The following is a 15,892-nucleotide window of genomic DNA, read 5'->3' as shown; positions in this document are numbered from 1 at the left end:
CTATGGAATTAAATAGCAGGTGTCACTTTTGGAGCAACCTATATATTTGATGGTTTCTTACTAGGTCTCTCTCTACTGGCGGTATCTGAAAGCTATTCTACTTTTTAATAGCTAAAGAGTACCATCTAAAACAAAAGCAAAAATTAGTTTAATATATTTTTATCACAAACAAGTTATACAGTAAGCTTCAAAGTTGTACAGAGACCGTGTTCAACCTTCCTATTCATCAGACTTTTTCAGTACGTTAACTCACATTTTCATAGAACATCTTCTCCTTCATATACCTTTAGAATGTCTTTTAGTTATTATGTGAATCATCTTGCCAACCTGCATAATTTAAAAGGAGTCTCTTAACCTACAAGCACAGAGTCTAACTATTATTGTTACATTTTTCTTCCCAACTGCCACCAACACTGATGAAAAAAATGACTTCTACATCCGCAGCTGTACAGTTCTCAAACTCTATGTACAAGAAATGGCAGGCATCTACTACATTTCACAATGCTTTTGCACAGATCTTCAAACATGGTGTGCTGCAAAGCTTCCCTCTTTTTTTTTTCCCCTTCCAGAATATATATATATTTTTTTTCAAACTGCTTTTAATGGGGAATTCCTAGTATTGTTCAGCCTTGGAAGTCTAAGGAGAGAAGATTTATAAGTATTAAAAGGCTTTATCAGACTCAGCATTACTTAGTTACAAAATGCAAGTACATTGTTTGCTACATGACTATTTTTTGAAGTTTGAAATGAAAGCAACAACTGTAATACTAATTCTAGCTATTCCTGACTTTCTTTACTATAAACTTACCCTCTCTTTCCAGCATGAATTTGTTGGCATTTAGTCTCTGGCAGCCCTTTCCCTCTCTAAACTTCTCAAGTTTTTATCATCCCTGAACTCTTGTCAAACAAGATCCAGACAAGCAAATAATATGTAATTCTGAAAGCCAAAGCCAGTCACAAAATGATACTCCAAAACACTCATGGACGTATGTACAGAAAGACCGATTCCTAAATATATCTTCACAGATGAAGAATGTGGAAAACCCCTGAATATCCCATGACCTGCCTAATCCTCCTTGTTGAGATGATTTTCTTGCTAAGAATGTTACATGAACAAATACTGCAAAATCAGACACGGAGCACATCACCCCATATGTGTAGAGTTGATCATTTCCTCAGGGTTCTTACTTCAGTTTTAGTGCTTGCTTGTTCCTGAATGCTACAGAGGAAAATATTTGTTTTATTAAACGCTGGCTTATTCATAACAGAAGTCATATTCTCCTTAATATGGTTAAATTAACCAGTATGCAATAATTAAATAGTAATTCTGCGCCACTTGAATGCTATGGTGTAATATCAATTACACCACCACAATAAAGAGCCTTGTGGTATGAATGGCCCTGCAGCTCTGCCAGTGAACAGGTGGCAGATAAGATAAATACCACCTGAGGCATATGTAGCTTTTTAAAGATATTACTGAAGGAAATGTCCACGAATCTCTCTCACACTCATAGAAACATAGTACTTTTTCAGGTTCTCAGTTTTATTTTGTACACTGCTACACACTGAGGTAGGATTTATTTATTTTGTGCAGAGTGGAATAGCTTGATAAACTCCAAAAATGGGAGAGTGAAAGGAAATGTAACATAATGTGGGAAAAGACACATGATTTTGTTCATCTGCATACACAGCATGAGAACAAGGTTTTATTATCTTCCTCTGAAGCTGCAAGTATTAACCCCAAGGCAGCCATCACTTATCTACTTCACCAATCAAATAAAGGAGGCAACAGCAAGTGAACTGGCTGGAGCTTATAAGTGGTGTTATGCATTAATCAATCATTTGAACTACTGCACCGTAGTAAGAAAATGCAAACCAGACAGAAAACTAGATTTCTCTCCTTTTGGTCAAGTTTTGTTTTCATAAAATTGAAGATGCCCAGAACACACTGACGGGCACAGGGCTTCCAATGACAAGTACTGGCTAGCCACTAAGATCATCTAACAGACATCGTTGTTGTTTTTTTTTAATTTATTCTGTTACTTTGAAGACTTCAGAGACAACAGCATGTAATAGCTGTTAAATAACAGCACAGCAAAAAATAGCTGGCACTACACCTGCAGATTTAGTCCTCATTATTCTGCTCCTGATGAACGCTTGCAATTAATTCATTTTGAAATTCTCTTCCCTTCTCTATTAACTTCTACAGTAAACTGCAGAAGAGAAATCCTTGCTAAAATAGTAATACATAAAGGAAGGAGCAGCTGACTTTTGTCAACACCTATCTTAAAGATGATGTTTAGAAATAATACACGATAACTGACTACGAGAACCCTGAAATGCCAGGAACATTGGAAAACAACCATGAGTGAAAAGAAATATTTGACTTCTCTGGGAAATTGCACCTCCATATAAATGTTTTGTTGTTTACACAAGAATATTTCTGGGCTATTAGGAAAACTAAACTGAACATCAGGAAGGTTTATTTGGGGATCTGGTGTTCCGTGTCCAAATTCAGTTGCACACCATTTTCTGCAGATCCAGAGTAAGGCATTCTTAAGTACTGCCTTATGTCTCATGGTCCATTCCTGGATCAAACTCCAATCTCCAATTTACCTTGCATTAGCTTGCTACTTCATGCAGAGCTAATGGCATCTGAAGTAATCAGTCATTCTCACTGTACTCTGAGGCTGGGAGTGAATGTCTGAGGTAGTAAATGCCCATTACCCACTCCTCTTCATCACAGCACGTACCAAATGGGGACAGTTATGTTTATAGAGAGGAAAACTATCATCTCTGCTATTGTAAGAGTATATTGATGGCAAATTTGCTTCCACCTGTGATATTACTTGTGGGCATTTAGAGTCATCACTCATTGTGGCTACAAGGGGTCACAGAGTAATGAGGTAACATGTAGACAGGCAACTGGGCTCCCACACTGATTCAAGTGTCCTCATTTCTCATCCACACATTATCTTATAAGGACACAACAGAAAAAAATATTCCAGACTTGCTACTGATTTGCATGTTTTTGATGCAAATGTCACCCCTCATGCTGTGAAGCCAAATATTTTGATGGCCTTCTAAACATGGCAAAATATTGTCTTTCTTGACTTGTGATGAATATTTGCTTCCTAGTCATAAATCCTACACTGTTATTAAATTCAGCTGCTGCATTTTTTCTTTTCTAATAATTTACATCTGACTGGGTACAGAGACAGGTATTTACTTGAAGTATATTTATTTTGGTATTATCGTTAGCTTCAAATTTCAAAGAAAAGCCTTGAATGTTACATATTGCCACATTTATGTTTGAGGATTTACACATTTATAGTTTCAGCATCAAGATGAATTGCATGAAAATGTAAGGCATTAGAGCAAGCCTGGGAATATTTTTCTAATCACTTATAGCTTAACATTCTGAGCACAGGGCTTTCATTTCAACAAGCAGCACACTGCCTACTCTGTATAGCAATACAGTCACTCCTCATTTGCAAGCAGTGTGGCAACTGGGAAGTTATCCCTCTGAAGTCCAAAATGGTTCACATGTGATTCACCTAAGGTGATAAACATAATTGTTCCAGATACATTGAGCCTTACTGCAGATGACAGTTAAGCCAACAGGTTTGGGGGTTTTAATTATTTGCTATTGGTACTATTTTTTGTTTGCATCACTCATTTTTCCCTCCCAACTCCACAAGAAACTTAATTCTTAATCATTTCAGAGCATCAGAGATGCACCGCCCTGCAGAGAATTCAGAATGTCAGCCCTCCTGAAACTGCACAACTTAGTCTTAGGTATGGGTATCAAACATTACAACAGAAATAAAACATGAAAGAAAGATATAGTGCAATGATGGGATTGTAGAAACTAACAACTCTGACTCCTTAGAAACACACAGCACCAGGATACAGAAAGCAATCAATGATCAGGTTACAAAGCTCAGCCACTAACTTGTTCACATAGTTCACATCTTCCACATTCTGCCACCGGCTGTGGAAAAGCACCACTAAAGATAAACTAAAAGCAACACTCCTCTTGTAACTCTCTTCACAGGTTCTTTTTTTCGGTCACAAGGACTGTCTCTACACTGCACCTTTATTTGTGCACATGTACATTAGCTGTGCCACATGCAGAAGCTGCATGTCTAAGTGCCCTGTACAATTAAGCCCCTGAGATTACAGAAAATGGAATCGAATCTTCTACAAGAAGATTTGAAATATATGTAACAAGCTGGAGGGCAGCCAGGTGTGACCCAGTATGAACAATTTAATCTACTGAACCCTGGATCCTGGCACAGAAACTTGTAAAAATGATTTCTGGGATTACTAAAAAGGAGAACTGCTCTCAAATAAAAGAACAAACAGTTCCATTTATCTTAAATTATTTAATGTAAGTCAAAACATAACAACATTGCACATCAGTAAAATACACATAGAAGCTGTAACTACTAGCATGACTAATATTATGCGTTGCAACACTGAAGGCGTTATTGTATTATAAATATTCATTCAAATTGTGATTTATTATAGTTCTGTTACACCTGCAGGAAAAAATATATACAGAAAACCTGAAGTGTTTTAATAAATACTGAAAGCAAACAATTTAAGTACTACATAAATATATCAGCTACATAAACTTTATTGCTTACTGATAAAGACACAGGGATGTATAATATCCCTGAGGTTTGAAAAGGTATTATTAATTACCACTGCAATCACAAGGCAACTATATCTGTGCTCTTTCTGGTTTTCCTTGTACTCATTCCAGTTCATATGTTTCCTTCTTGGGAAACAGATCTGAACTTGCACATCACATTCCATTCTTTTCTCACCCCAACTCCTAAACACATTGTCCTCACACCATCCTCCTCAGCCATCTCCAGCTATTGACTCACTGATGTCCACTCTTCTATATTCATAACTGGGATTATCATCTTGCGTATCCTAGTATGGAATTTCTCCCCTTCTCCATTGCTCCATTCCCTAAGGTGATTCAGTTTTTCCTATACAATTTAATAATGTTCTTCTATACTGATTTTTCACTCCTAACTTTAACAGGACATTTTGATTAGCATATTATAGTTTTATGGTTTAAGGTCAGTAATGAAAATAAGTCAGGAATAGCTCTAAAAGAGGTCACTGATGTTATCCAGTATTAATATTTTTAGGGTCTTCTAGATTCCATTTTTTACCACAATTTCAGGACTCCAGCGTGCTGTTCATCTCTTCAGTATCCTTTACTACACAAGTCTCTGCACTACTCTGCCTCTGTGGGCAGTGGCTGTTCTCCTGAAAACACTGGCAGCCAACCTGAGTTTCCGTTCAAATGGAAATTGATCAGTGTTTTCAAGATCTATGTTGAATCAGAACAAAACCACAGTTTTTTTCTTTTATATTTAAATATCACCTATCAGAAACATTTAAATATAGTCTTTGGGATAGAGAAAAAAAGACCTTCCAAGCCTGCAGCTGCTCAGCAAACCCCAAAAGATTACTGCCATTACCTGCACAGACTTTGCAACCATCAGGTGCTGCAAACAAATTGCTTGGCAAGATCAGCTGGGAACTGCCACAGCAGGACAAAGGCCAAGCCACAGTGAAACATACAGCCTCAGCCTGGCACATCCCTACCACTGCTCCAGACAGCCCCATCCACTCACACCACATCCTCTGGGAAGGAAACGTACAGACAGCTCGAGGGAAAAAAAGCTCTGCTCTACTAAACCAGATTATTTTAGTGTGATCTCTCTAATTTGTATCAATGCTGAGCTTCCCCACATTTATGGCTTTATCATCTTATATACATTTTTTCTTTCTTGACCAAAAGGTCTGTCTTGCCTGGACAATTTAGCTGTGAACATATTTCTTCTACTCATCTGGATACACAATCAGACTGAAAATATTAAAAGAACTTATTCCTTAGCAAGTGATTACATACATTATCTCCTCCAGTATTCTAAAATAGCTCTATCCAATTTCCACAATATTAGTGTTTAAGAAGGGGGTTAACATTCATACATTCTCAAGCTATGAACTCTTCAAGCTATAACAAAATATCAAGTAACAGGTATCACAGAATTGTTCTTGGGTGCTTTGTAGAGGAGAGAAGTGAAGCAGAATTAATGAATTGAAGCTGAAAAGAGAATTGGAACAAAATGAACTGTTTCTAAGGTTAGAAATCCTCTCCTAGGAGCCTATATGAATTAAAACTACTGACCCCAGAGAGTTACTCATTTAGAAGCTATTGCAGAAAAATAAATAGATTAATGAAATTCAAGTGATATTTCTACAAAGCAAGAATTTTAAGTTAACAATTAAAAATAAAGATTAATGCCTTACGAAGGTAAAAGAGCATTTAGGCCTTAAACCTTTGCCAGTTATGTTTACTATAGATAAAAATCACAAGAGGAATAGTATACATACATTTTTACATATATGTATAAAATGCATGCCAACACGCGGACACTGACAAAAGTGGGATTTTTAGACCAATAATTATAAATATTTCTAAATCTTGATGTGAATGTGCACCTTTAAGGGATTTCACTGTCTTAAACCTCTGTATTACACAAAAATAACCATGACCTGTTTCCTCATGCAAGAACAAAATACAAATTCAGTTAGATTAATCACTGCTTTATTAACAGAGAACTAAAAACTTGGAATATTATGGCCAAACTGTATTGCTAAGTCTCTGTTTTTTTCAGCACCGTTAGCCCCTATGAGTTTTAAGATGCAAAATAGCAAATCATTATCTAGTTCCACTCACAAACTCTGTCTTAAAGTTCTTTCCACTGAGTGAGTGCTGTTCGTATTAGACTCGTGAGGCACATTCAGTTCTGGTAGGTGCTTTCAAGTCTTTTCAGATGATGCTTTTAATACCAGCGAACGTTAAGAAAGCCAGCGCATCACACCATCACAAGAAAAAGATCAGGGCACTGGACATGCATGCTTTCCACTAACTGTATAATCATCCAAAATCTATACTATGAACAGGAGAAAACTACACCAAAATAGCCATACCCTACCTTATCATTTTCTACCTCAGAGCAGTGCAAGGAAGTGTGAAACCTCCAGCCATTTTTGAAGTATTTTCACTCATCCAAAAACCCAGTTGGAATACTGTATGTATTTGGGACACCTGGAACACTGCACCACATGTGCACATTGCCTCTGTCAGTCACATAAAACATAGTTGGAGCACAGGGGACCACAGTTGAACTCACATATGAACTCACATAGGTCTAGCTAGCATAGGTCTAACAAGCACATACGCAGCAAGTTAAGCAGCAGCAACCCTTTTACAAGATCTAGAAGCTTAGCATCAGCAGTGCTTTCTGCTAATGTACCACTGAATTGAGAAGTTTTTTCCATAGAAACACAGTGAAGAACTACAGTGAATGCAACACTAGCAAGGGCTTTTACATATCACATATCTATATGCACCTTTGTATTATGGACCAATGTCTACATTTCACATTCTTCTAACTATTTTCTGCCTTGACAGTTCCATTTATTTCCCATTTTTAATGTATCTGCAGTCATCCACAAACACTTTAAAACTACCCCTAGGATTTCCAAGTCTTGACATAATTAAGACCTCCCCCTTTTTTTTTTTTATTTCTCCCATCCATGATCAAAGTGGCTTTAGTTTAAATAATAATTAAATACAGCAGAAGGTTGTAGAACTTTACAGAGTAAAAACCACATGACTATCAAGTGCTCTTCTCATCAGTGATGTAATGAGAGAAATGGGCCATACTGATGACCACAAAAAGGGATGTAGTCCGGAACAGGAGACTGAGAAGCCAATAGAAAAACTGAGAAGCGTGACATATCCTCTAAGGCAAATGAACATTTTGTTTTATGACCTGGACAGGCCAACACAGAGTGCCTGTGGACATTGCCCATGGTTGTGACACCAGCTGGTTGTATGATCCATGAGCTGATTTTACCACCTAACACCCCTAAAGGACATCACATTTCTGTGAACATGCAGGGAATTTGGATTTGAACTTTATTGCTTTTACATTCTGCACGTGTGACCAATAAAAAAATTACATAGCATTTCTGTAGCACCTCCCCTAGAATTTCAGGTGTGTTTGGTCCAGAAAAGCAAACCCAATAAAGCTTTCGCTTTTAAGCAATGGTGCAAATTTCTGACAATTCTGTTGAACAGTGCAAGCTACATTGTGTCACCATCTCCACCGGTTGGTACTACAATATTGCTATGATGGTGTTCTAAAATATTAGAACATTTTTCCTCAAAGAAATGATCATATTTTTAGTCTTGGGGAAAAAATAAATTACAACCCACATTTTCACTGCAATGACGTTGCCTACCACACATTTCCTGTGTTTTCATCTCAGCAGGCAGGGTCAGCTTATGAAGCAGAAATATTTCCAGGAAACTACTACCTGTGCTTGGGCTAGAAGAGTGCAGTTCCATGCTGTTTCAATCAGTTTTATTCACAGCATCAAATAAAATAAATGGCATGAAAGTATAGAACAAAGCAGCGTTGGCCTCTCTTAAGAAAGATACATTGCAGATCTTCAAAATTCCTGCTGCTGCTGAGCTTAGCACTCCAGTGCTAGGCATGTTCATGCCTTATCATAGCAGATGCAAACATTAGTAAAATAAACTGCAAGAATTAAAAAAAAAGAGGTTTGGAAATATGAAGAGGTCATTTCATTTGCCCCACTCAGAAATATTTATGCCAATAGCTGTATAAATCAATGCAGCCCATGCTGTGTATTGGCCAATGAGCAGGCAAAAGCTGAGGAAGATGTTGTCACTGAAAGCGAAAATTTAGAATTTCAAAAAAAATGTTAAATGATTTAAAACGTCAATATCTCAACAATAATGAGACTTAAGCTCCAAGGAGTTTCAGTTATTTTGCAAGAGGTGCCTTAAGAAGTTAGTAGATTGTTTCACCTGAGCTTACTTGAATTTTAGGAATTAAGACTTTCATTACAGGCAAGGGGCCTGCAATATGACAGCGACGACATTTTGTTCTGTGCAATATAGGATGTGCTTGTTGCTGTTTTAAATGTGAGCATTAAGAATGCCAGCTGAAGCAAGTTAAGCACTTTCCGTCTGTTGATTATTTAGAGAAACTGGAGAACCGCCTGGATTCAACCTGATGGTAGATATATTTACTGTCTATTTGCTTGTTCCAACACAAAAAACCAAGAGGATATATGCTGCTTGCATTTTTGCCTGGGGGACAGAAGCTTTATATTGTAGTTAATGGACCATTGACAAACAGAAAATTAATTTGGCAGGAACTGACTGATGTTGTGGAAATCAGAAGCATGGTCCATTTTGAAAGTAATTAATCCAGCCAACAGAGAAATGAAATGTCAGTTGTTCTGCACACAAAAAGTTCCGCATACAAAAAGTCAAAGAAACAAAGTCATTTTTTGGAAAGAGTTTACCCTACGTAGGGAAACGTTACATTTTGGAAATGGCATGCACAGTACCCATCCTAATTTAAAGCAATGTTATCTAGAAATGTTCCATTTCTGTAGCTGCTGATACAGAATACTGATCCTTATCTAGTCTACTGAACATTTTAAACATAACATTATGAAACATCACAATCCTAATCTATAAGGTCTTCTGAAGTACATCTTGAACAGAAATTAAAAATAATTTTATCAAAAGGAGTGTTTAAGTATCAAGAAGAGAATCTCAAACAGGAAGAATGCACTGAGTGAATCACACTGATTCATTCAGACTTTAATACTGATTAGAACAATAAGCACAAAATATGGTTGTAACATTCAAAACCTTAAGGTCATGTTTTTCCTCATTTTGGTGATCACGTACTCTATCTCAACAACTCTTTGTACTGCAATTTCATCTCTCCACATTGAGCTCTTACAAGCAGATGTAAACAGTCTGTATCAAATCTATTCTTTGCACACATGTAAGCTGCTTACCAGAAAGGTCTGAAAGGAGGAGCTCAGCAGCACATTGCTCATCTTGTGCTTCAAACTGAAAGTTTTACCTGAGGGTTAGAAATAAACACGACAGTGAGTCTGACTGCATTACTTTTTTGGCATACTTCTTAACCTTGGGGCATTATACACCAGCCCATAAGGACATACTTTCACCATATGAGTTTCGATGCGAAGAATATGTATCTATTGTAAAAGAGCAAAAACAAAGATATTCATTGAAATAGCAACCAACTAAGGCGTTAAGGGATTTTTTTGGTAGCATACAGCACTGCATCCAGACACAATCTGACTTCTCACAGTCAAGTCAAACTAACATCAAAATAATATGTTTTGCTCTTGAGCAAACAGTTTCCATTACCAGAGAGGGAAAGCAATTAAAATTAACATGTTGATCAAGCTGTACACATTATAGTCACACAATTATTCTTTGCTACATCACTAAATATATTTTGACGCAACTAACAAGTTTTTAATTACTTCATATATACAGACAAGGGCATTTTCATCTTTGCATAGATGAAGAGAGACACCCTGAATTCATCAAAGGCCATTCTCTATGTGCTCCACCTTCTGTGTACTCTAGTTCTCTCATTAACCTCTGCAGATACGCACAACTTCTCTAACATTAAAAACAGATAGAAAATTATTTATACCTAACACTTTTGAACAACTCAGATCCAGTCAGCTTAAAAAAAAAAATCCACACAAACAAATCTGGGGGAAAACAAAGTAGCTTTGTTCACAACAAAATTCCTTGTTACAATTGGACTTAGGGCCACATAAAGCTCAGAGTCATCTACTAAACAGTTTAACTGTTCAATGGGGGAAAATATGGCCAACTGTTATAGAAGGACAACTGATGCTACAAACTGCTGAAACTCAGGAGGGTAGACAAGAAACAAATCCTCTTCACTTGTATAGTGGTGATGGGCTAACTAATTTAACTATTAGTACATGACTCAATATGGGCACAGATTTGGCTACCACCAAAATTGAGGAAAAGGCATTTGCAGGCAAAACTTGCTTCCCAACATCATATTCGGATACCTTTTTAAATTTTTGCTGAAAAAAATCCTTCTCCCCTTAGTACTAGAATAGAATGAAAAGTACATGTGTAAATTGAGTACATATATATCTTAATTCTATAAATTCGCAATAAATATGTGCATCTGAAAAAACTGGTTTACATGACTGAGATTCCTTCATTGTTTGGGTGCCAGAGTACCTCAAAAAAATTGTTCTATCAGTAAGAATCTACATGATGTCATATACAAGTTATCATGTATATTATGCTAACACACTATACAATTAAATCACAATTTGTCCAATACTGAAACTCAAGGAACAACTCTTTTGAAGTGGAGGAAAATTTAGAATAATAGAATGTATGAGATATTCAAGTTGCAGGAATGAATAAGTATGGTCATTCTGCCTGTACATGCTCAGCCAGTGCTCTAAATAGACTGAACGAAAATATCTCTTCAGGCACTTAAAAATATTTTAAAAATCATTATTCAGAAATATTTGTTTATAGCTACTTCTGAAACTAAAGAACTCTTCACAGCCACGAGCACTAAGTTGCATAGAACATTTGTACACCTAATAAAAAGCACCATGTTTATTGATAGCTTTAACGTGAACCAAGTCAGACAGGCAGAGCTATTTCTTCAGCTACCCCACCAATGTCTACTAATACAGTAGAAAAATAGTAGGCAGAGCCAAACTAGCAGAAACCCATGTTATTTTAGCTGTACAGATTCCCCAGGGAGATTTTCTTTTTGAATGTTGTCTGGACTGAATACAGAAAATATGAAATCCAGTTCAAAGAATGGGGCTTCAAAACATCTGGAGCTTGTTTCTTTTAATTCTTGCCTTGCTTTATTTTTCAACCTCCCAGCAAACAATTATTGCATTACGAACAGCCTCCTTATTATATCTTCCTCATGCACATAGATTTTACACACACACAAAAGGCCTTTCTTCTTTGTTCTACAGCTTTCCCATACATATTTTATTCCAAAACAAAACAAAAAAACTAACAAAAAACCCATACCAAAAACATATCCCACTCCAGAACAAGATTCTTTTTGCTGAAAATTGAATATGTATTTTTATTTTTAAAACTAACACTTGAATTTTGAAAACCTTAAGCCCAGTCCCCTATCTGCAAGTAGCATATCATTCAAGAAGGAAAGAAACCAAAGCATATACCACACAAATCAATCTTTTTCATTGACATTTCTTCATCCAGAAACTTCAGTGCTTATTAATGAATTCTAACACATTTACCAGATGAGTTCTGATATGCATGTTTGTTTGTTTCATGGCTGATGAGCCACTGAATTTAATATAAAATTCATCATTAGTAGAATTCCCTCTTAAGCATTCTGCTCCCACACGAACTCTTGTGTATGTACACTTCCCTGCAAATCCCATCTAAAAGAGATGCTGCATCATGCAACTCACTCAAACACACATAGGTACGTAACAAAGGCAAAAATAAACAAAGACCTGTAATACTGCTCTGTAGTAAGACGTCATGAACTGCAGTGCACGTTCACCTTATTCCAGTGTAGTCCCTGAGCTCATCGCAATCTCTTTCAGTGGAGCAGTATTCTGCACATAGTAGCAATCCTCCTACTGTGCTCAGAATCACAAACAACTGCAACACCTACTTTTCTGGTATTGACATGACCTTGCCGAAGGTGAGCAAAGCTTAAGAGTCACTGTCACATAGCTAGCCAGCTGGGGAAAGGAGAACAGCTTCTCTCTTTCTTTATCCCAATAAGAAAAAGCCAGTACTTCACATCATCTCTCAAGGCACAGTTTGAAATATTATTCCCATCGTTAAAATAATAACCTTTAGTTAAATTGGAAAAAAAATAACTTCGCTTCTGCTGTTGCTAGTTGTTAGTTCTGAAAAAAAACATTAAATGAAATCTCTTCCACTTTTAACACGGGTCTGAAAGTATAACCACCACATAAATACTGCCTGGCACTGTGACTGCATGGTAAATAAAGAAAAATTATTGGGCAGCAGTTTTACTTGTATTCCTTTGAGTAGAGCTTTCAACTAGAGCCTCCTGTCTAGGTGATAAATAAAGTACAAACACCTCGCACAGATACGGACACGGCTCTCTTGTAAACAGGAATTTTTTTTTTCTTTCCGTTTTTGGATTTAAGATCAAATTTTCCAATAGCTCCAGTGGAAACATTTCTGAAGGAAGGACTCACGATTTTAATCTGTCTTCAATGAGGTGGTTTTCAGCTGCCAGCTTCATCATTGCTACTATCGCATCTCACTAATGCCACAGCAGAAACGTACAAGATCAACATCTAATTTTGCAATGCTGTCAAAGGCCCTGGTGATACTACTCAATATACAAATTTCTAACATAAGGGAAAAAAAAGACAGTGGGTGCAGAACAAGCTTGCTGACAGGAGCACTGTCTGAGGCAGAATACAGTTCCAAATACCAGATCCAGTCTCATCTACTCTTATTAAAGCCAAGATTTCCATCCTGAAAAAATCACTATGTTTAACAAAAGAATGAGTTTAACAAATGAAATGGTAGATCATTAAACATCATTATTTTAAAAAAGCATAACAAACATTGGTAGAACAGTGAATTATCTGTAGCCTAAATCCATCCTCACGGTATATCCATTTCACATTAATTGCAAAAAGCTGTTTATTTCTTATTTGATTTCAACAACTTTTCTAAGGACTGCTTAAAACTGATTAGGAATTAAAAAGAAGTCATTTGCAATGCATCAATAATTAACATACATGCTAGGTCAGAGGCACAGACCAAAAGCAGACTGTTCCATGCTCACTGTGTATATTTTTTATTTTTCCAAAATAAAAGCTTTTTTTTTTTTTAATTCTTAAGGCCAGAGGGATGAAGTATACTGATAATTGTTGTAAACTACTGTGTGAGGTTCGTTGTTTTTGCTTTTAGATATTCTATTTTATATATATATATATATATATATATATATTTTTTTTTTTTTTTTTCTCAGGATAAAGGAAGGTAGAATTTTTCCTTCAGTGGAATATATTATTTTTTCTATGACTACACTAGTTACTTCTATACATACTTTAATGCATGCCTACATGTATACAACTACTACACTCCTTGGTCCTCCAAGAAATACCAAAATGCCACGCTTCCTCTACTCGAGACAAATGTTCTGGTAAGGCCAATGTGGAGAACAACATGTAATAGTTTGCATGGGAGTTTCAGTTCCCACTGGAGGATTCATTTTGAAAGAGTTTTGTCCACACGAGTAAACTGTCACTAAAATGATTTCTAAAGGAGCTGCGTGTTTATTACCCACTGATCATGGGTACCAGAACATGTAGAAAAGGTCTGGAACATTAAGACAGTAAACTGAAAACATATTTGAAGCCACAGATGCAAAGAAGCCAGTGGCTGGGCATGAATCATTCTTTGCTTAGACACAGAGCTTGGGAAAGTAAAAGAGAATCAATTCCATATTTTTTAATCAAAGACCACTGTCAGTGATGGGCTTTGACCATCAAAGCCGCCATGACCAAACGTTACTCCAACATCAAACAGGGTAAACATTAATAAAATCCAGAAAGTTGGCTCAAAACACAAAGAAGAGAGAAATGAGAATGCTGTTTACTTTTAAACAAAAAGTTTTAGGAGGAGCTTCTCAATGTGTGTATATATGTGAAAGAAGGAGCAAAGACTACAGAATCAGTCTTCTCAGTGTTGCACAGTGAAAGGGCAAGAAGCAAATGCTCAAACTTAAACACAGGAAATTGCATTTAAACCGAAATAAAGGGGAGACAATCTTTTTTTCTTTTCTGTATCAACTGTAGTAGTAGTTAAACACTACAATTGGTTGCACAGAGGTCTTGGAGTCTCCAGTGTTGGAGATGTTCAAAATCAGTCTCAGTGAATAGTTCAACTACCTACTTTAGCTGACCCCTCTGTAAGCATGAAGTACAACTAGATGAAACCAAAACATCACTACCAACCTTAAAGGTTCTGAAATTCTACGTACACAGATCACTCTGAAAGTAAGATCTCCTATCTATTTTCATTGAAATGTAACAGTGCTATTGCAGTAATTCAGATGAACAATCAAAAGGAGAAGAAAATCTTATCCCTGGCCCCACAGCAACAAGTAACTAAATTCTGCAGAAAATAAATTCACTCTAGCAGAAAATAAATTCACTTGAGCTGTTTATACAATTTCACAAAGCATCTAGCAATTGTCTTTTTTTCTCTTAACACCAGCTTTAAGTACCTGATTCAAATCCCATATAAATCAGTGAAATTCCTTCTGTTTACTTCAATAGATTGGAATGAAAGTTTATCAGATTCTTATGCAATTTACTATGCAGACAAGTAGAGAGCTTAGTAAAGAGAAAGTTTATTTGTTTCCTTCTGAATTCAGTGGGAAAAATGCAATAGTGGTGACAGTTTGTGTTTCTTCCTCTAATTCGCTCTAACTTTTTATAGTCCAACAGAAAATCCTTAACAAAAGCAATAGATGCGCTCATTGAAACCCCAGAAGAAATCAAAACAAGGCAGTGAGCCTTTTCTGAACTTAGTTCAGCTACACAACTCTGAGAGAGCTAAAGCCTTTTGGAAAAAAAACAAAACAAAACATAAACAAGCCAATCCCAGAGGATAACATGCAGAAAAAAATTTAAAGCACTGCAAATCATATTTTTTTCCTGAGAGAAGCACACTAAGTAAACGAGAAATGGTGGAAGCTATCTGCCTACACATATTCAGACTTTGACTGAATCTCCAGATCTCAGATTTTTATAAGCTTCCATATGATTACTAGCTACCTATTTAGTCATTTTAATCACATAAGATCCAACAGCGTTATACTGAAGCACATAGACTCCTCTGACTCTTTCTGAACAATTTCAATAC

At 36.4% G+C, this 15,892-nt stretch overlaps 1 long non-coding RNA gene across 7 annotated transcripts in view; it reads right to left on the bottom strand.

Annotated features, from left to right (window-relative positions):
* LOC116235935 (uncharacterized) overlaps positions 1 to 15,892 on the bottom strand; it is a 352,161-nt gene that overhangs the window by 218,703 nt on the left and 117,566 nt on the right. For all 7 annotated transcript variants that reach the window (XR_016468421.1, XR_016468418.1, XR_016468417.1 and 4 more), the window contains exon 2: positions 9,949 to 10,016. This is a non-coding gene — a long non-coding RNA (uncharacterized LOC116235935). The remainder of the gene's footprint in view (positions 1 to 9,948; positions 10,017 to 15,892) is intronic.

This window comes from Phasianus colchicus, chromosome 7, assembly GCF_987193195.1.
Source record: "Phasianus colchicus chromosome 7, bPhaCol1.hap1.1, whole genome shotgun sequence".
Lineage (NCBI taxonomy): Eukaryota > Metazoa > Chordata > Aves > Galliformes > Phasianidae > Phasianus > Phasianus colchicus.
The sequence above is the reverse complement of the archived record's forward strand: the minus strand, read 5'-3'. Positions and strand labels throughout refer to the sequence as shown.